The sequence below is a fragment of the Grammomys surdaster genome, unplaced genomic scaffold (assembly GCF_004785775.1).
Source record: "Grammomys surdaster isolate TR1022 unplaced genomic scaffold, NIH_TR_1.0 62, whole genome shotgun sequence".
NCBI lineage: Eukaryota > Metazoa > Chordata > Mammalia > Rodentia > Muridae > Grammomys > Grammomys surdaster.
This window is the reverse complement of record NW_021604564.1, coordinates 26142186-26163553: the sequence shown is the minus strand read 5'-3', so window position 1 is coordinate 26163553 and position 21368 is coordinate 26142186.

The window sequence follows — 21368 nt, the reverse complement described above, 5'->3', positions numbered from 1 at the left end:
GATTGCAACCCCACCAGAAGAACAACTAACCGAACCACCCAGACCTCCAAGATACTAAACTGCCAACCAAAGAGTATACACGGAGAAACTAATCGCTCCAGATACATATGTAGCAGAGGATCACCTTATCTAACACCAGTGGGAGGGGAGGCCCTTGGTCCTGTGAAGGCTTAATGCCCCGGCATAAGGGGATGCTAGAGCAGCGAGGTGGGAGTGGGTGAGTGGATGAAGGAGCACCCTCATAGAGGCAGACAGGAGGGGGCAATAGGGAATGGGATGAGGGTTTGTGGAGGGGTAACAAGGAAGGGGGATATCATTTGAAATGTAAAAAAGTAAAATGTGTAATAAAAAGAAGAAGAAACAAAGCATGGTGGAAGGGGGTACATCCTTCTGGAGATGGGGGAGGAGAAATGGGATGTGGAACTGTGGAGGACAGAACTGGAGAGGGCAACGACTAGAATATAAAAAAAGTAAATAAATAAAAGTAACTTTTTAAAAAAAGCCATGGCTTTTTTTAGGTGATATGAAATTTTCTCTTATAAGGAATTTTCTGTAATGAACACTTATGCCTGACATGATTTTTTTTTCTTCTTTTTTTTGGGGTGTGTGTGTGTGTGTGGATTTTTTGTTTTGTTTTGTTTTGTTTTTTGTTTTTTGTTTGTTTGAGACAGTTTCTCTATATAGCCCTGGCTGTCCTGGAACTCATTGTGTAGACCAGGCTAGCCTTAAACTCAGAAATCTGCCTGCCTCTGCCTCCCAAATGCTGGGATTAAAGGCATATCACCTAGAGTATCCAAAGAATTAATGCCAACATAAATAATCAAGTTGTAAAATGAGGCATGAAACTATTCATGGAAACTCAAAAGATGAAAGATGAGTTGATGAAAAATATTTTTTATAGTATTGTACATTCCCTTAAAAATGCTTTCTTTTCCTTTTGATCTTTGTCTTGCTGCCCACTCCCATGTCAGCTTTTATGGATTTGCAAGGTACTAAATGAATATTCTCTGGGTTTGTGTTGGAATATCTAAAACAAGTTAATTGCAATTTAAATAAGGCCACAGAAGAGGCATCCTACTGTGCTATTGAACAAGTGAGAAAACAAAAACTTTACAACAATTTACCTTGGAAGACAAAGTTAGAATGAGAACAGTTCTGACTCTATGGTTGGCTTCTAATCCCTCTCATCCCCAATTCTCTAGTCTATAGACTGCTCAGAAGGCCACATCAACATTATTTTATAACGATGTGTGACACATGCCCCATAAGAGAGATACAAAGAGAACTCATAGACAAAAGTGACTGCTGAATATCAGATTCCCATAAATCAACTAAGACAGTATATGAGAACCATTTTACTCACAGAAGAGAGGGGGCTGAGAAGAAAAGGAACATTTCAAAACTGAAAAAAGCATGACTTTACACACAGTGGGATGGGGGTAAAAGTGGGCTAAGGAAACTAAACACTGTTGGAAGTTAGAGTCTTTTGTATTGGAAAAAAAAGGTTGACGAATTGTGTGAAGGACTCTTGCCAATCAAACAGAAGAGTAAAATAAAAATGGGCATGTATTTGAATGCTTCCAAAAAACAGTTTTGGTAATATTCTGAGGTAGTTCAGGGAGATGGAGTCTAAAGTAGCAGTCTCAAAATCTATTTGCTAAAACTTGGATAACACCTGACATAAAAATTAAATAGAACAGAAAGATTCAAGAGATGTTTTACAATAATATCTGGAAGTAAAATAAATCCAGCAAACACAGGATCAAAGAGTTACTATAAACATTCTATTTGTACAAAATTCTGCTGAGTTTTTGACTCTGTGCTAACATTTTTAGAAGAGCAGATATCCTCATAGAAAAGAAGGCTTCGGTAATTTGTCCTGCTACCTTTGCTGGAAAGTTCCAATAGAAATAAAAAAGATAATGGAACTGACTCAATATGGTCACAGCAGAAAATTCCACGACCTTTAGCTATGACTGAGTTAGCACATTTCTTTTCCCCTTTTGCTTTCTCTGTACATCCTGCCTTATACAGGATTCTTGGTCACCTCTTTTGATCATGCTCTGCCAAGAATATGTTTCTCTTACTTAATAAGAAGCAACACATGCTTAGTGTAAGCAGAAAGCCAGAATGTGGATAAGATGTGAGTCGGCCCTTTGCTGGGTGTGCTTATAAATTAGAAGCCTTCTAAAAATATTTCTTTTATGTTTTTGAGATGTTTATGGAATTACCTTATTTCATCCCTCTTCTTTCTCCAAACCCTCCTATATAACCTCTTTGCTCCTTTTCAAATTAATTAGCTATTTTTATTAATTGCTGTTACATATAAATAAATATTCTGTTTGTACAAACACATAGGTATGCCTGTGTATGTGTATGTATGTATGTGTGCATGTTGTTACACACACATAAATATTCTATTTGTAGAAACACTTAAGTATGCCTGTGTATGTATGCATGCATAAATATATATATATATATATATATATATATATATATATATATATATGTTACTTTTTGTTTTATTTTCTACATGGCCTCCCCTTGCTCTACCTTGCTCTTCCTGTTCCTTTAACATCATCATTTTTCTTTGGAATATTTCTTCCCATATTGTACTTTTGTTGGTTAACTTCACATCTGTCATGGAATAAGAGCTATTATTTTTGCAAATATATCCTCCTAATATATTTTTGGCTCTGTACCTTTACATTCAAGACAGAAGGTATGACCCAACTCAAAAATAGTGATATTAACACTTATAGGCCTCACATTTAGCAGAATTGTAACAAGACATCAGATAAGATTGATCTTCTTATTCATATGTGAAGTTGATATTTACAACTGCTATAGTCACTCCTGGGTACCTGAATCTTCGCTGTGTAGCCTAAACATGGAGCCGTGAGGAAAATCTTGATAAACGACTGCACACAGGTGTACTTTTTAAAGCAAGGTAACTGTTAGCTTGTAACCGAAGTTTCTGGCTCCAGAACCTATGCTATCTCCAGTGTATACTGATTTTTAGAGTGAGATTTCTATTCTCATATCTAGATGATTCTGGAAACAAAGCACACACACCACACACCATACATTACCCCCCCCACACACACACACACAGAGTGGGGAGAGGGAGGGGGAGGGGGTGAGAGGGAGAGAGGGAGAGAAAGAGGGGGGGAGGGAGCTCTGTATAAGTTACAGAATCAGAGATAATGGTTTCCAATTTGGGAAGCCACACAGATTGCTTTATTAGGGCACTGTATTAATGAAACTCACAAGCTTCTCATAGATATCCATACTGATTTGAGTAAAACATGCTCCCAATTGGTTGGTATGTTTCAGTGTATGGTCCCTAGTAATTGGAGCTATTTTGGAAGTGTTCGGAGGTATGGCTATGTTGAAGCAGATATGACCTTGTTGGAGAAGGTTTTCAAAAATCCCACACTAAACACAGTCTGATTTTCTTTTTTCTTTTCTTTTCTTTTTTTTTTGTTAGAAACAAATTCAAACTTCATTGTACAGGCAGGGAAGATGTGTTGACAGATTCTCCAAGGGCATCAAGCTTTTAAAATGTACAAAGGCACAAATCTAGCCATTTTGACTGGATAGACTTTATATACTCATGTCCCTACAATATTCAAAAGATAATACTGTTTTAGTACCAAAAACAAAGCATCAAAACAGAAAATGCAGCCCACCTCTCCCTTCTTGGTAAAATAGTGAATTACAATGAGTCGGTGTGAGCATCAGCTGCACATGTGGACATGAACGTCTACTGTGCACGTGTACCCTGTGGAGCTCGGGATGGTGGGAGTCATGATTGCCACCACTAGTTTACTAATCAAAACATGGAAAGAAATATTATGCTAGGCAACATTTAATCTAAGCAGAGGTGACCAGAGAGGAGGGACTGCCTTAGAGATTTGGTACCCACTCCTTTGTACCACTCCCCTCCATCTTGGTCAACATCTCTGTGTGGCTGGAGTGAAGAGGCTGCTCCATGAGGGACACATCGAACACCCGATGAACGGGAGTTCTGATTTTCTATTTCGGTTGGCAACTCATGGATCATTCTCGAGTTCTCAGCTACTTCTCCATCACCATGCCTATCTGCCTATTACCATATTCCCCACCATGATGATAAATGGAGTAGTCCTCTGAAACTGCAAGAAAGCCCTCATTTATAGTTTCCCCTCTATAAGTTGCCTTTATTAATCAGGTTGTCTCTTCACAGCAATAAAATAGTAGTCAAGAAAATATTCATGTTTGAAATGTAAAATTTCTGAGAACACATCTTTTATGCTTGACTTGAAGATTTAAATATTAAATCTAACAGCACTATATATTTTATAAGAGATATAGTGGTATTAAGTGCAAACCTAAGTCCTCTAGAGACTAATTCTCTTTGTCTACTTCACGTTCTGATTTTAAGGCTTCCATAGGTACAAAAAAAGTAAGATTTGTTGAAATAAAAAAATGCCTATACATTTCTTTTGCATGGTGATATGGAAAGAGGTTTTGCTGCAGGGACACAAGCACCCCGCTCTATAATAAATCAATAGATTGTACACTCAAGGGATAGCTAGAGAGTGGCAGTTTTTAAAAACTGTAAGAAGTTAGTATAACAAGATCTCAGGAGACAGGAAAGAAACAAGACTCTGGAGGCTTATTTGGGTCTCAAGGGATCCTAGAAACATCAAAGCAAAGAGAAATCATGATTTCTAACTCAGACAAATCAAAAGAAAATTATCTTTGTTCCATTCCCAGTGTTTGCAGGGACAATAGAAACACAAGACAGAAGCCTTTAGTAGTGGTGACATATGCAAGTAACCCTTCATTCAATCCAAGACAAGTTGCAGGGCAGTGAATATGACCAAATAAAAGCCTGAGTTTACAGCAGCTAGTACAAGATTGTCTATTTGTACTTCACAATGGGAGATACACTGTTGTATGTTGTTTATTGCATGCAATAGACCATGTAAGTGCAATATGACTCATGCTGTGGAATAGCATATATTTTAGCATATGATAAATCAAAATGGCTAAGTCACTGGTAATCCAACAATACCCTACCTGGTCATTTAAAATGCGTTGCTATGGTAGAATACTGCTGAAATGAAACAATATTAATATAAAAGAGATATAACTGTGAATAATATTAAGTATAAAGACTATATCTATTTTCTCTGAGTACTATTTTTATTTATCGTTGTTTCCTCCAAAGCTATTTCTGCTAATTGGAAAGCTGAGCTATAATGTGATTAAGCAACCATTCTAAGAAATCTACACAGTTTCCTAAGTGTTAAAATCTGAACTGATGCACCTCTTATTCAAACCCCATAATATGACCTATCATTCCATGTTCTTCAAAGATATAGCCTGATGATTTTTCCAATGTTTAAATAGGCACAAAGACAAGATTGGCTATGGAATGCAGAACTGTCTAACAAGAGACTCAGAATTGAAGAGAGAGTCACAAAGAGATAGATAGATAGATAGATAGATAGATAGATAGATAGATAGATAGACCAAGAGGAAAAATTTGCTAACATTTGACTTGGACCAAACTACAAGAAAATAAATCTGTAATTTAAGTCATCTGAACTTAGTTTTCTCATGGAAGCCCTGGTACCCTGAAATACTATAAAAATATTCTTTTTTATTATATTCCTATGTGTTAAAAACATAAAAGAGCCTTATAAAAGCATAGATTTATTTATTGGTTTAGATTTCTCATTAGAAATTCATTTTACAATATTTTTTCTTTCTAATTTATTTAGTTTCTATTTTTTAAACAGAAAATGAGGTAAAATAGTTCAGTGCATTTTATTTAAATACAAAATGTATCCACCAGTGCTTTTGAAAATTGAGCTTTGCAACCTTCAACATATCAATCCAGGGTCTCATAACTAATCTATACATCAGCACTGCTAATCTTCATGTTCCATTGTTTGCTCATGTAGTAGGAAGTTTCCTTAAGTGTTTTCATCCTGGCTGCGAACTCCTGGAAATAATGACTCTGGGACTCAAATATGTTTACAAATAGATAAGCCATATAGCTAGGCTTATTCTCCAACTGATTTATAATTTAATAACTTCATCCTTCTATTCTAAATTCTGCAATCTGGCTATTTACCTGGTCCTTAGTTACATGTAACTGTCTTCCTCCATGTCTGGGGCCCAATCCTCTTGTGCTTGGCTCCAGAATCCTTTCTGCATACCAGGTATCCCAGCTTCTAGTCTATGCTTTTGTGTAGGCCATATTACCAACTGATGCAACCATACAGCACACAAGAGATTTTTTCTATTATTCTTCCTCTTAGTATTATAAAAGGCTCTTCCTCTTATGTCAATAAAATCTACAATAATAACAAATATAAAAAGAATTATGAAATCTATTGAGTAGATTTTACATTCACAATGTCCAGTCAATATGTATTTGTCAGCATAGGAGAAAACGCTCTGTTTTCTATTTTATTTTGGTAAGCTTAGATTTCTATACGTAAATCGTTTTCTATGATAACTTGAATTACTAACCTAAAAACATGTATTTAAATTTAAACAACTTAAATTTATATGCAAGACTATCTGGTTTTCAACACCTTCAGAAAAACAGTAAGCTGCTTGAAAAACAGTAAACATTTCCTTGGTATGTAGGAACTACAGACAAGCAGCTTCCCAAACTATAGGAATGACAGAGAAAGTTGGCTACCTAAACAGTCTCACAAATTTTCTTTATAAATTTGGGTTATCTATCTTCTGTCTTCTAGCCCAGAATATCTGACAGACCTTTCTTTGAAGCAGAAATTATGACGAACTGCTTACTATATCTTGGCAAAGCCTAGCAGTTGACTTCCCTGTGTCCTATTTGACTGATTTAGACAACATTTTGTCTACAGTTGAAACAATCTCAGTTTTTGCCTGGTGGCAGCTTCCCATATTTGAAGCAAGCTCCATAAGGAGATTTTTCTTTGTTCATCATCTTCTTTGAAGTTGAATAGGAGTGTTGTCAGGAACTAAACTTTCTCATTGTCAATAAAGCCCTTAATAAAAACATTCTTAAATGCCATTTTCTGTAGGTGTCTGAAGTTTGTGAAGATCATCTACCTATGGCCTATACGACTAAGCAAATTTTGTGTGTTCCTAGTTATTTACAATCTGTTCAAACTAGGAAGCATATTTTTGTGATAAATTAGACTAATACCTGACATGACCATGAGTTTGATTGACTTGCATTATCTATTTATCCTTAAAAGTTTCTAGTAGCAGCTTTTAAAAGAACTAGAACTTTATATTACATTTTAAGAATTATATAAAGTATCTCAAATATAAGTTGAAAACATATATACATAGTATGTTGTAAAAAATATAACTTAATTAAATATGAATATCCAAAAATTTATACCAATGTATGATTTTTTTCTTATTAATGCTCTTTAGTCTGAAAGTAGATTTAATAATTTCCCTTTTGTCCTATTATTTCTATACCTTTTTGTTTCTTTTATCTCTTCTTCCTTCCTTTCCTCCAAACACTAAATAAGGTAGAAGGCAAGAAGAAAGAAAAAGAAAGAGAAAAAGAAATCTCTGAATATAGCTTCCCTATTTTGTTTCACCCCTGTTTAAGACCATGACTACTTGTTACTTAAATGATGACAAACATCCAATACTCATTGAATGAGCACAAGTCATCCATGCTTGGTAATTGGCACATTGTTCTCTTTAAATTGTTTCCTGGTGATTTGTGTCAGAGCTTTCCCTTTGGGAGCCTAAGAAAATTGGGAAAATATTTGGTTTTAAGAAAATAAACTCTATCGCCAAACCCGGATGCTATTGTGGATGCTGGGAAGTGTTTGCTGACAGGAGCCTGATATGGCTGTCTCCTGAGAGCCTCTGCCAGAGCCTGACAAATACAGAGGCAGATGCTCACAGCCAACCATTGGACTGAGCACGGATCTCCAATGGAGGAATTGAGAAGGAACTGAAGGAGCTGAGGGGGTTTGCAGCCCTGTGGGGGAAGCAGCAATCAACAAGCCAGAGCCCCCCTGGAGTTCCTGGAGATTGGACCGCCAACCAAAGAGTAGACCCATGGAGGGACCCATTGCTCTGGCTGCATATGTGGCAGAGGAGGGTCTTGTTGGACAACAGTGAGAGAAGCATCCCTTAGTCCTGTGGGGGTTTGGTGCCCCAGTGTAGGGAAATGTCAGGGCAGAAAGGCAGGAGTGGGTGGATGGGTGGGGTAACACCCTCTTAGAAGCAAGGGAAGGGGGGATGAGATAGGAGGTTTCCAGAGAGAAGACCTGGAGAGGGGATTACATTTGAAATGTAAATAAAGAAAATATCTAATAAAGGAAAAATGAAAAAAAAAGAAAAGAAAGAAAATGAACTGTAATATTTGTTGTCCAATCTTTATATACTATGAAAATGCATATTTCTTTTTTTTCATTTTTGGAATTAGGACTATTATAGGCTATCCTAATTCCGCAGTCTTTTTAAAAATTCAGTGCTTTATAACAGCTGTGCTACCAGTTTCATTGACTTTAAAAATTTTTAAAGTCAACAAAACATCAACTAATTTACCTCAGGGAGTTGAGTTTGTTTGTTTGTTTGTTTGTTTGTTTGTTTTATCCTCCTCTGTTCTGTGAGCATCTTCCAAATATTTTGTTAAATCTCTCCATAACTGTTTGACCTGTAGTATTGTAAATTAGATTTGTAACAAGTTATGCCATAATACCTAAAAGATTGCTGTATTCCAATGGATGCATATGCCTGTATCATCAGCTTTAATCATCAAAGGCATGTCTGAGACAGCCAACATCTCAAATAAATGTACAACCTCAGAATCATTCTTTGCAGAATTTAAGGCAGAAAGCCATTGGGACTCTGAATATGTGTCCATAGCATGATACATCAAATATGTATATGTCTTAATACTCCAATCTCTACAAATGAAACACATAATCCTTCACATGATATTGCTCCAAGCTGGCATCCATATGTAGAATCTGGATTCATAACTCAATATACTGCATCTTTATAGGCTGCCATTATAATTACTTAAGCCTTTGTGGATTTTTTCCCATTTGGAATCCTCCTTTTGTTGTTGTTGTTGTTGTTGTTGTTGTTAATGTTTGTTGTTGTTTTTTAACTATGATTTAAATAATCTTTTTTTACCTCTGTTTTATGACCTCTAATCTAGCACTGAATTTATTAGTCTCTTCTCTTTAGAAGTTTGCTTTACTTCGATCTCTCTTTTAAAAGACATATAACATTGTAATCATTACTGAAAGCAATAATAATTTTTATCCTGATAAGTACAGGAAAACTACATAATGCAGGTGCCCTGTGACACCGTGCCTTTTTCTATTTTTAACATAGAAAATATTTCTTTTACTCTCTAATTCTTTCTGTAAGGGCTTTAATTTACCAATTTTAAACTATTTACGTCTATCTATGATGTTTTATATTTGTTCTCTTTCCTCTTTGTTTTAAAATTCAATAGCTTGCCAGTTTAAAAGTCAGGGCTTTTCAGTACCATTGAAGCTTTGGAAAGAGGTTTCTTTTGCCCTTCTATAAGTATTTTTGACCAGCATGTTTCAATCATAGATAACTGCCCCCTCAACTCCTGTTCAACATGATCCCTTTGCCAAGGTTAGGTTAGGGTTAGGGTAAGGGTAAGGGTTAGGGTTAGTGTCAGGGTCAGGGTCAGGGTCAGGGTCAGGGTCAGGGTCAGGGTCAGGGTTAGGGTTAGAGTTTGGGTCACAGTTCGGGTTCAGGTTAGGGTTAGGCATTTGGGCTGGAGCATTTGGGGCTGGAGCATTTGTTTGCCCTCTGACTTTTTAGGCTCTGAGCCACAGTGTGCTTCTTCCACTTGGATCCGTGGACTGTCTAGCTTCTTCTAAATGGAATTTGGCCTCCCATCCATTCGATCATTTCCCATTCTACTCATGGGTTTGATAATTACTAGGCCTTTGAAGCTGTTGCTGGATTCTTTCAATGTTTGTTTTCTTTCTTCTTATGTTAAAGGCCATGTGGAGTACCCCAACCCTATCTGCAACTTCTATCCTCACCACTATCACAACCCCAATCCCAATCATACCCCAATCCTAAAACTTACCTTATATGTCACACTAATACTAACCTTAACTCTAACCCCTTAACCCAATTCTCCTGTGCTTGGCTTTTTCCCAGAATCATCCTTTCTGCCTGTGGGATGTCCCAAAGTGTTTTCTACTCTTTCTTGTATGAGATTATATATATATATATATATATATATATATACATAAATATAAAATGCAACCCATCAGTACACAAGAGATTTTCAGAATAGGTCAAATCCAATCTGGATGGTGTTTTAAAAGTACTTTTGGATTTGGTTATTGATTTTACTAGTAGAATTTTAGTAAAGTAGCAGAATGCTCTCAACATTGTGGCTGTTCATCAAACACTTAGGAAAGGACATGAGGTGAAAAGAATCAGTACTTAAAAATGAGTAATTTTTTCTAGGGGGCTTTAGAGTCCCACCAACTCTCACTAAAATTTCTAAAATGCTATATTGCACTACAAATTGTGTACCTGCAAGCTCTAGACAATTTTCTCTTCACCTTGCCTCCCATTTCTCCTCCATTCTTGTCCTTTGCGCTTATCTCCCTTCCCCTCACTTCTTTACCTTTCTCTTCTTCTCTACATTTACCTTCCCTCTTCTTCTCTATCTCTCTCTTTCCCATATTCTTTCTGTAGATTTTCCTGATTATTCAGAAATGAAGGGAACTTTTTAAAATCCTTAAATAGAACTCAACTGTACACAACTTTTTAATTTCATTTTATTTTTCTTCTATTTTAATACTTGATAAATAAAACGAAGCAATATTCAAGAAAACCCTCACATTTATTCTTTAGATCTTATCTGAAGTTCCTACAAACTTTATCTGTAGAAGGTCAAATAGTAAAGACTGTAGATTCACAGTGTCATCCTATGCTCCTTGACAATTATTAGGCAAATCACAGTATAATAAAAGCAACTGTGGACAATACAGTCATATACTAGTGTGACTGTGTCCAAAGAAACTCACATATGGGTACTGAAGTTTGATTTCTGGGTGATTTTATGCATCAGGAATTATTGATTCAACAGTCATCTAAATAAATAAATAAATAAATAAATAGACGCTTATTACAAAATTCTACCATGGATACTATCTGGACCTTAGAATGACAGAGAAAATTTCAGCTTAGTACACTGGATTATGTCCTGTGCCTGATATCTAAAACAGAAAGGACATTTCTGTTACATTAATATTTTATTTCATTTTGAGGAATTTTTCTTACAGAATCCACACTATGGAGAATAGCATGTCTCATATGATGTAAAGACAAAGTGTTTCAGATTATGGAGGACAATAGCACATCTAATATGACAGAAGGATAAGGGATGCTGATGACTAATGACATCTAGGCAGTAAAGGTCAGGAAGGGTCTCTATTGGTCACTATTTCCTTTCTAGCACTCTCTTGGGAGGATTCCCAGGACCATTGCTTCTATTAAAGATTATACCTGTTAGACCTGACTTTCCATTTTTTCTGAGGAATCTGCTTTGTTTTCTATGTATATATTCATTAAATTTTCTAGAAGCTTAAACTACTGAAATCAATATCATGATCAGCTGTTATTATCTCCTTCATTACTCTTCTTGCCTTCTCCATCTCCTCTTTATCCTGCAAGCAAGGTGTCGGGGCATTTTCATTGTATTGCTATTTATTCCTCAGCTCAATATTTTTTCAAAGCAGACACACCATTGACATTTTGCAGTATTAATCTCCACCAGTGCAATATGCCTAATTGTTTCTAATGAAATAAAGAAGAAGGACTTTGTGGGAAAATTGAGAAAGAAAAATACCCTGCAGTCTCTGTTTTCAGATATTTTCTAAAGTCAATAGCATCGACCAACAGCAAACAGATAGCTTCTAAACTATACTGAGTCCTCCATGACTGTCAAGGTTATACGGAACTGAACACTGGTCACAGCCATTTTCACTTGGAGTTGTTATTATCGAGAAGAAGCTTGTATATTAGGTCTAAATTTGGAATAATAGAGATGCAAATACTATGTGATTAACTTTGATCACAAAGCTGCATTATCAACATAAAAATAACCATTGGTGCCTAAAGCATACATACAAGGTAGGAAGAGGAGCAGAAGAATGCCAGACAATAAAGTCAGACTAAAAAGTTTCATGTAAGCCAGAAAGAGCATTGTATCCATCACATTTCAGCCTTTATCAGATTGATTTTTTTTATGTGGGACTGTTAACTGCAGATTAATAGATGTTACTACGTTATTTCAAAGTTTAGTAAGCATGATTGTTCAGAGAGGAAAGTGCTGTGGTCCCATGAAGTACCTTACTAGTTTGCCTGAGAGATATTTAAAATGCCTGCAAGATACTAGGATCAATTCAGAACCCCTCAGAATCATCATAGCTCAGTGATCCAAGCAATTGAGTGCAACTTTGGGGAACTCATATCCTAATGCTGATGTTTTTATCACCTCATTGGATCTAATTCTGTCATCTGCACACAAAGATCAGGTTGGCATGGGTACAAGATTAGAGCTAAAATTGCAAAAGAGATGCAATTTGCCACACATAGCTTACCTTTAATCATTCCCTAAATTTTAACTTCTCATCCATGCACTTAGACTGAAAAAGAACACTGGTGCTGTCACTAAAATGGTGCCCTTCCCCCAGACATTGATTACTGCCTACAAAGAATGAGAATGGAGAGGGAGTGGATCTAGGGGAGTGGGTGTTGGAGAGCTGTGGGAGCTGGGCAGAGTGGAGGGAGGAGAAACTGTGACTAGAATATACTGTTTGAGACATGGATCTATTTTCAATAAAAATAGAGTAAAAAAGAAGTAATGAGGACAAGTAGCTTGATTTTTGAGAGATAGCATAAAATATTTTTTATAAAAGTAACAAGGAAAATAATTAAAAATAAATTTTTGAAACAAATTAACTTATGTAAGATGTATATTGAAAACTGGCCATGTATAGACTTGTACAATTCTTCCATATCCAGACCCATTATATTTACAGTACAAACATTACCTCAACTTTCACATCTCTATCCTCGGGATAGCACAGTGACTGTGATACACAATACAAAAGTCTAATATTTCACCAGAAAATGTCTTAGAACAATTTGCATCACCTCCTACCATAGTAACAGATCAGCCTTGCTGTTCCCTGGTACTGACAGATATTAGTAAATTCAGTCACTGGCAAGTGTGGAAATGTAATGTTTGACTGATGAAAAATACAGTAAGTACAGAAAAGTAAACATTGAATTGGTCACTTTGACAATTTAATTGTTAGAAATTTTTTAACAGTTTCATAATGATATTATTTAAAATTTAATTATATATTTATGTAACACTTTATCATTTAAAATAGACAAATTGTTTTTATTGTATGAGATTTCTGGATCTGTTGTATTTGTTTCTTCACAAGTAATGTCTCCAAACATCATGAAAGTTTTAATCATATGGTAAAATTGTGCTAAGAATCTCTATTGAAATTTTTAGTGAATATAAACAGAAATGCATCTGACAACTGCAAAATCAATTGACTGACTCAAATACAAGCTACATTTCTGAGGCTTTTTCTTCATTTTAGAATTTCAATCCCCCAAGACTATTGTTCTTCAATAAAAATGGTCAGACCATTCATGTCAATAATTCTTCAGTCTATACCTCAGTGTCTAAACTAAATATGCATCTGAGGGGAGTAAAATGATGACAAAAAAGTTTTTGTAAATAGCTAAAATGACTCATTTTGCTCATATAAGGGTCTGATTATCATCTACAATCAATTCCAGAATATTTTGTGAACATTTGGTCTACTTGTAAGCTAAAATAAGGCAACTAAAACTTGAAGGGACCATGAATATTATTCTAACCAAAATTCATTTAGCAGAAAGAGGAACAAGGTTATTGTGTGACTTGCTCAAAGTAAAATGGTTAGTAAATAATAGAGCTAATATGAAGGGCCTGTCAGATGATTCTCATGATACCTGTCACTTCTACAGATGAAATTTTCCAAAAAGGTTAATATTAACCCAAGATGTGACACCTTTTCCAAAAAATGAAGAAGAAGAAGAAGAAGAAGAAGAAGAAGAAGAAGAAGAAGAAGAAGAAGAAGAAGAAGAAGAAGAAGGAGGGGATGGAGAGGGAAACAGAGACAGAGAGGGGAAGGAGGATGGGGAGGGGGAGGGAGAGGAGAGGGAGGGAGAGAGGGAGGGGGAGGAGGAGGAAGAAAACAGATGATTAACTTCCTGGTCACTCCTTATTCTTGTGTTTATTTGTCAATGCTTTATTTCATAGCCTAGGTGTCCATCAACTAATGAATAGACAATAAAATATGTTGTATTCAACAATGGAATGTTATTCAACTGTTATGAAAATGAAATTATGGATGTCATAGATAAGAGAATGAAGCTGGGAATAAACATTCTGATTATTTAATTAAAAGTAATAACCCATACCAAGAAAGAAACTACTGTTTATTTTCTCATTTGTGTATGTTATCTTTGATGTTTGCTTCCAGAGGAAAAATGTAATCATCGATCTTATCCAGCTGTGAACTCTGTGATCTATAATAATTATTGGCCTGAAGACATGTCCACTGGGGCAATGAAGGCATGAACACCAAGTGAATAACCAGTCACTTTCTGATTAGGTTTAAGTTTTACAAGATGAAACCCACATCTAGTACCAATATAAGTGTTAAGATCCAATTACTAGACAAGTCATAGGCCCTAGGGGTGAACCTTTACTATTACTCAGGTACATGGATACAATATTTAACCTATTCCTAAACATTTCTCCATGTACCCATAGATTAATAAATCTTTCACTCATCATCAGAAAAGCTTCTTTTTGCTATAGATTAACTTAACAATTAACTTAGGGAACTACAAATTGTCAAAGATCAAGAAGCTGCAGTATGATAATTCCTAAATAGGACATTTGTATATTCACCCTGCTTCTGTGTGCCCCAAAGCCTCAGGGATCATTGTCAGGAATGGATGGAAAGATTGTTAAGAGTCATAGGTAGTATATGGCTGCAAGGATTCTGTGGTTTCCAGACAGATAAGAACAGTTTTACATACAAACTTGTAATAGATAAGTATGCATACACATGATCTCTGCTCATGCTCAAGCCAGATAAGGAGATATTGAGAACTAATACCTGCTGAAGAAGAAGAGTTAATTTTCAAGGGCATGGAAGCCAACCAGTGGTGGTACATGTTTTGAATCCCAGCCCTCGGGAAGCAAAGACAGGTAGATCTCTGATTTTGAGGCCAGCCTGTTTTACAGAGGAGATCCAGAACAGCAAAGGATACTCAGGGAAACCTTATTTCAAAAACAAAACAAATACAACTGCTACCAACAACAAAAACAGCAAAATCAAGGGCATAGTCCTTGGTAGGCTGGCCATACATAAGTTAAAGTCTACACATAGAAGAGTTTGTGAACATATGAGAAGGACAAACTGTACTTGATGAGTTTTAAAAAGGATAAAATGTTGGGTAGTTGGGGTGAGTTGTGGATCTGAGAGATGTAGGGCAAGTCGGGTAAGTATATCAAACTATGTTGTCTATAATTCTCAAAGATTTAGTAAAATGGGGAGAAAAGAAAGCCATATTTATTTTAATATCAAAATGATTTTACTGCTTCAGAAATCTGGGGGATAAAACCAACCTCTAGATTATCCATTTTACACTATCAATATTCTGTTTGAAGCTTGAAACTTTCACCAAACAGGAACTATGGGAGATAAAATCCAAACAAGGCAAAGTGTTTCTCTATAACACTTTGCAGAAGAAGAACACCATGACTTCTGTAGAAATGACCAAGATGTGCTACAATAAATAGTAGCTGGCAGCAGCACCCTATTTCCACCTCATTGAACTTTACACATGTGAACACGTCAGTAAAAACAAGTCACTGCTTTAATGTAGAGCAACCCTGATTGCTATCGTCAGTTCCATCTTTACCCACGTTGGAAGGTGAAAGATCCAACACCTTTTACTTGGAGAGCAGAAGAATCATGTGATTTTGGGGAATCTAGACTAAAATGGTTGGAGTCTAATTAGATAGACCACATATTGTATTATGTGTGTGATTTAGGGCTCTTCTGAATCATAGCAATATTATAGTAAGATGTGTTAAGCCAGTATACCATTTAATCTTCAAAATGCAGTCCTTGCTTGAGCAGTCCATGAGTGGCTGGGATAGGGACTCCAGTTGGCATTGGCCCACCTCATTGTATCTACATTTTGATATTTTTAAGATGGTTTTTCATTATGAATGAGATGAATACCCAAACTACAAACTGTTTTTCTCTATTGCTACTGCCCAAGACTTTTCCTCATGTTCCTTATAAAACCATGTTTATGTTACTATGTGACCTTGGGGCATTGCCCAAGAGACAACTGAAATAACCATGGCATATTTCCTATAGACCATGATCACTTCTGGTTGGATTTCCCTACCAGAGACTGCAGAAAATTGATCCAACTGATAATCTCATGAGGCAGGTGGAATAGAGATAGATGTATGAATACTGTCAGGAAAGTTCCTCGATATTCACTCTTGCATCCATCTAAATCCATAAAAATAAGACAATCCTTTACCTAAAATACGTAAATGATGTCAGCATGGAATAGGTAGTTTTTTAGAGGGCCAGAGAAAGCTCACATATATTCATGGATATGATTCTTTAATCATGTTTTAGAGAATTCTGAAGACATGGTACTAGTAATAGTTGTGTTTGAAAATAACAAAATTCACACAAACAAACTATAAGTCCAGTATATTTCTCTCACAGGGAAGACAATACAATAAAGTAGAAAGTTGTGGGTAGGAGTTTATCTTTTGAGGTTGCTTATGATCAAAGATCTTAAAGTCCTTTTGTGTGATCAGCCTCAGGATGAGATCTCATCTACATGCTTGTAGATGCTTGTTTCCTCATGCTCACCAACATGGTGGTGTATCTCCAAGTGACATACACAGAAAATCACAGCATCTCCTAACTCTCCATTATCATTTCCAGGTTTCCATTTCAATTGCCCTTTGGGAATAGAACTGCACCATGGGCTCATCTCAAGGAATAATGGACTGTCTTCTTAATAGAAAGTGATAGGTTGAAATATTTAGCCTCAGAATTAATTGATTAATAAATACTTTTAATGAATGTGTATGTTCTTTAGCACTGCAAATTATTTGATTTTCTTTATCAATCTTATAAAGCTGGATAAAAATTTTACCATCCCTGATTTCTAAAACAAACTTTATGTCATTCTCAACTCCTAATTAATCTTATTCTGGGCTTCCTAACTTCTAAAGCTATCTTTTTATTTTATTTTTTCATTTCATTTTTCGTAATATTTTCATCCATAAAATCTTTGAAAGATCCCCAGACTTCAGTCATTCAGTTGTTTGCTCCTGCCTGAGTCCACTCAACCCCTATAATTGCCCTAATGATCAGGTTCAATCACTTTATTCCCAAAGTCTCAGCCTGCCTCCTCCTTTGGGCTCTCAATATTCCATAGGGACTTCTGACTGATGTCATAGTAGCCAGTCAGAAGAGGTGGACACACTGGAGCTCTAAAGAATTTCAAATGTCTGTTGTGGTTTTCAGTCTTAATTTTTGGCAAGTGGTTCTGATCCCTTATTACACTGAAATTTAAAACAAATATTGGGAAGAACAGGTACTTGTGTCCTTTAATTCTTCAGTCTCAGAGATCTCACTACATCGAGTTTATGGTTTCTATTTTTATACTCTCTATTGAGTACTCAGCCTGATATTGTCTGGTTTCCAAAGCTGATGCTGTGCAACATGAAAGAGAAAGTAGAAAAAGTTGGAAATAGTAATGTGTATGCACAGGTACACATTTACACACACACACACACACACACACACACACACACATGCACATACATACTGTATCTATCTAAACTCACAGCACTAGTCTCTGTCAGTTAGATTATATTATCCACATTTTATTATTTCTACAATTGTATACTATACTTATTGTGGTCTTTTGGATTTTGAATTTTTAATACTATTTATGCTTATATGCTAATATTTACAATACAATGTTTCTGTATCAAGTTCTGACTGTGAGATTTCTTCTCTAATATTCTTCTTTCATTACCACTTAATGTATCAGGGCTTCAGAGAATAAAGCTCATTTATTTTAGTTTTTTTCTTGGCTATTTTTTGAGTCCATATATTCGTTTTTGATTCTTGCCACCAGAGACTTCTGCTCTTCAATAATCTTGACAGATATGGCTAAAAGTATTGGCCCATCTCATCAATTCCTTCTACTAACAATTTACACAATAAAATCAATTCACTTATTTTGACCACCACGCTTGTATACACTTGGAGCTCAATGAACACTACAGACCATAATTACCAGGTAAACTTATTTTAATTTCTCTTTATATTTAACATATTTTATTTTTCTATCCTTTGAGTGATTTTTACTTTCTACATTTACTGTGCCCATTCTCTGTTCACAAATCCTAAATAAGACAAACATGAAGACTCAGTGTGCAGAGGTATATTCTCACTAAAGTTTCTTACTTGCTTTTCAAATTCACAAATTGTATAAAGCTTTTAAGTTGCATTAACTCTTTCTGGTTAATTAAAGTGTCTAGCAAATTTCATTGTTGTGGCAACCAGAGTAAGACTCTATGGACTATAGCTATAGACAAGAATTACAAATACACACAGAATGAATGGTGACTCATTTTTACAGTTTTACACACAAAACCGTTGGGTTAACTGAGAGTGATGCCAATCATAGCCCACTGAATGCGTGTTCATATATCTGGCAAATGTTTAAATTCAAAATCTCTCATTTCACATCAGGAGGCAAGGCTCAGCAGATGCTACCATATGTTAACACTTTTTGTTAAGGCAGAAGGTGTTAATTAAACAAATAATTCATATTAAGAATGCATATGATTAAAAAATCACAATGAATTAATCTGTTGTATGCTTCCTCAATGGCTGCTAGCCAGGATAAACCCTTTAGTCACAACATACACATTTACACATTTAATGTCATATGTATAAATGTATACTAGTAGAATAACTAATATAATATGAAGAATCATATTCTATGAGAAATTACACATTTTTCACAATTGTATATCATAGAAGATTGCCTGGGGACTTTTTACAATAGAAATCACACACACACACACACACACACACACACAGACACTTCAAGCAAAGTAGGGAATTACTCTACAGCTTTACACTATTGAAATCTGTTTGATGTTCACTTATATTTTTGAGAAAAAAAATCACACGTCTATTTAAAATGCCTCATTTACTTCAAGTATCCTGGCAAAGTATAAAGTTAGTGGTTTGTTTCAAACCAAGGGTTCCTAGAATGTACATCTGACACAGAAGTGGGAAAGAGGTATTACTATTATATATATATATATATACATATATATATATATGTATATATATATATATAATTTATATGTTAGTAAAGTCCATACTGTCAGCAAATAGTACAAATATTCAAGAGGAATCATGAAACTCAAACTCAGATATGTATGCATTACACAGCAAAGAGTCAGTAGCTTTCATTGGTAGCAAGCATTGCATACTTCAGGAGATAAAAGATAAATAAAATGCTTTTTCCCCCTTGGAATTTTATTATTTATTCATTCATTCATTCATTCATTCATTCATTTAAGCTTTTATACCATTTTAACTACATGCAAGTATTAAGGTCAGTTCTAGGTTAAGGGACTAGCAATACAATAGATACAAATATTCAAGGAACAAGCAAGACACTAAACACAAATAGTCAAAGAACAGGCAAGGCAATCAACAAAATTCCATGAACACTCCCATGATCACTGTTTCTAAGGGCTTATCAGGATGATCAAAATATCTGAGCCAATGTCCCTATCCTAGCCCCAAATCATTTTCATGTCTGAAGGCTACTTCCTTGTTCTAGCCTACAATTTAGATTCCTACCTGGAATTATTTCTTGGTTCTAGACTAAGATTTAGATTGCTGCCTGAACTTCTTTGTTCTAGCTTAATATCAGATTCCTGCCTGAAGCCTATTTCCTTATCCTTGGTCAATGTCATATTCCTACCAAGCAGCCCATTTCCTTGCCTTGACCCATGTCAGATTCTTGCCAAGAAGACCCAAAGGCTTCCTGCCTCTCCCTCCCCTTTTATTTCATTAACAAGACTGAGTCTGTCTTAGGTTGTACTGACAAGAATGCCTTCCTTACCTGTCATGGAATATACATTATCAAAAGCAATGCACTGTCTTAGGTTGTTAAGGCTCTGTGCAGAATATTACCCATCCTTGTCTTGTTGCTGATATAACAGCTTTAATAACATTAACTGCTAGCACCACTGATTCTGTGATTGCTTTGACACAAGAAGTTAAGACAGCTACTTTTGTTAATCATTTAGTAAAAAATGTTACCAATGTGTTGAATATACAACAGGATTTAGATAAACATTTGAAAGAATGGGTTGACACTCTTTATCCTATTTAAATTATTGGAAGGAGGTTCAGAATTTAAGAGTAAGGAGCCATCTCAAGTGTCATGCCAAATACCATTGGATTCATATCAGTTCTAAAATTTACAGTGATAGTCATTATAATTAAAAAAAAAGTTTAAAGACACTTGCAGGGTATTTGGCATAATTCTAACACCTCTATGGATGTTTTAACTTTACATAGTTAGCTTATGAATTTCAAGAATGATGCTCTGCTGAGCATTGATGAGGCAGATGCTGATAATAAAATTACATATGGACTGAGGTCAGTATTTCTATTTTGGTTAAGCTTCAAGAATGCGTATATATCTTGATCATGCTAGCCCTTTTTGTCCTGGAAATACTTTATTCCTGCCCATCAGGTTAAAGCTTGTATTTAACAATATCAACATGTTGGCAGCCAAAGTACGTGGCTTGAACCTGAAAATGGACCCCCAGACAGAGTTATTAAATAGAATGCTTTTAAGAAATCTCTGTGACTTCTTAATCCATGTGGAAATAAGTATGAGGTAACGACCAAATAAATTGTTTCCTGATAATTTTTTCTTTTTATTATTATGATAACAATTTGATCAATGTTATAAAAATCTCCATTTAAAAAAAAATCTTTCAGTATTCTTTCCCTTTCTGGATTTCAAACAGGATCTAAAATTATATTTAAGAAGCACATGGTTGTATTAGATTTTTTTTTCATTTAATATCCTATGTATTCTAGAGGAAGACAGGCAGTATTTTAAACCAGGTCTTTCCCAAAGTACTCAGGCCT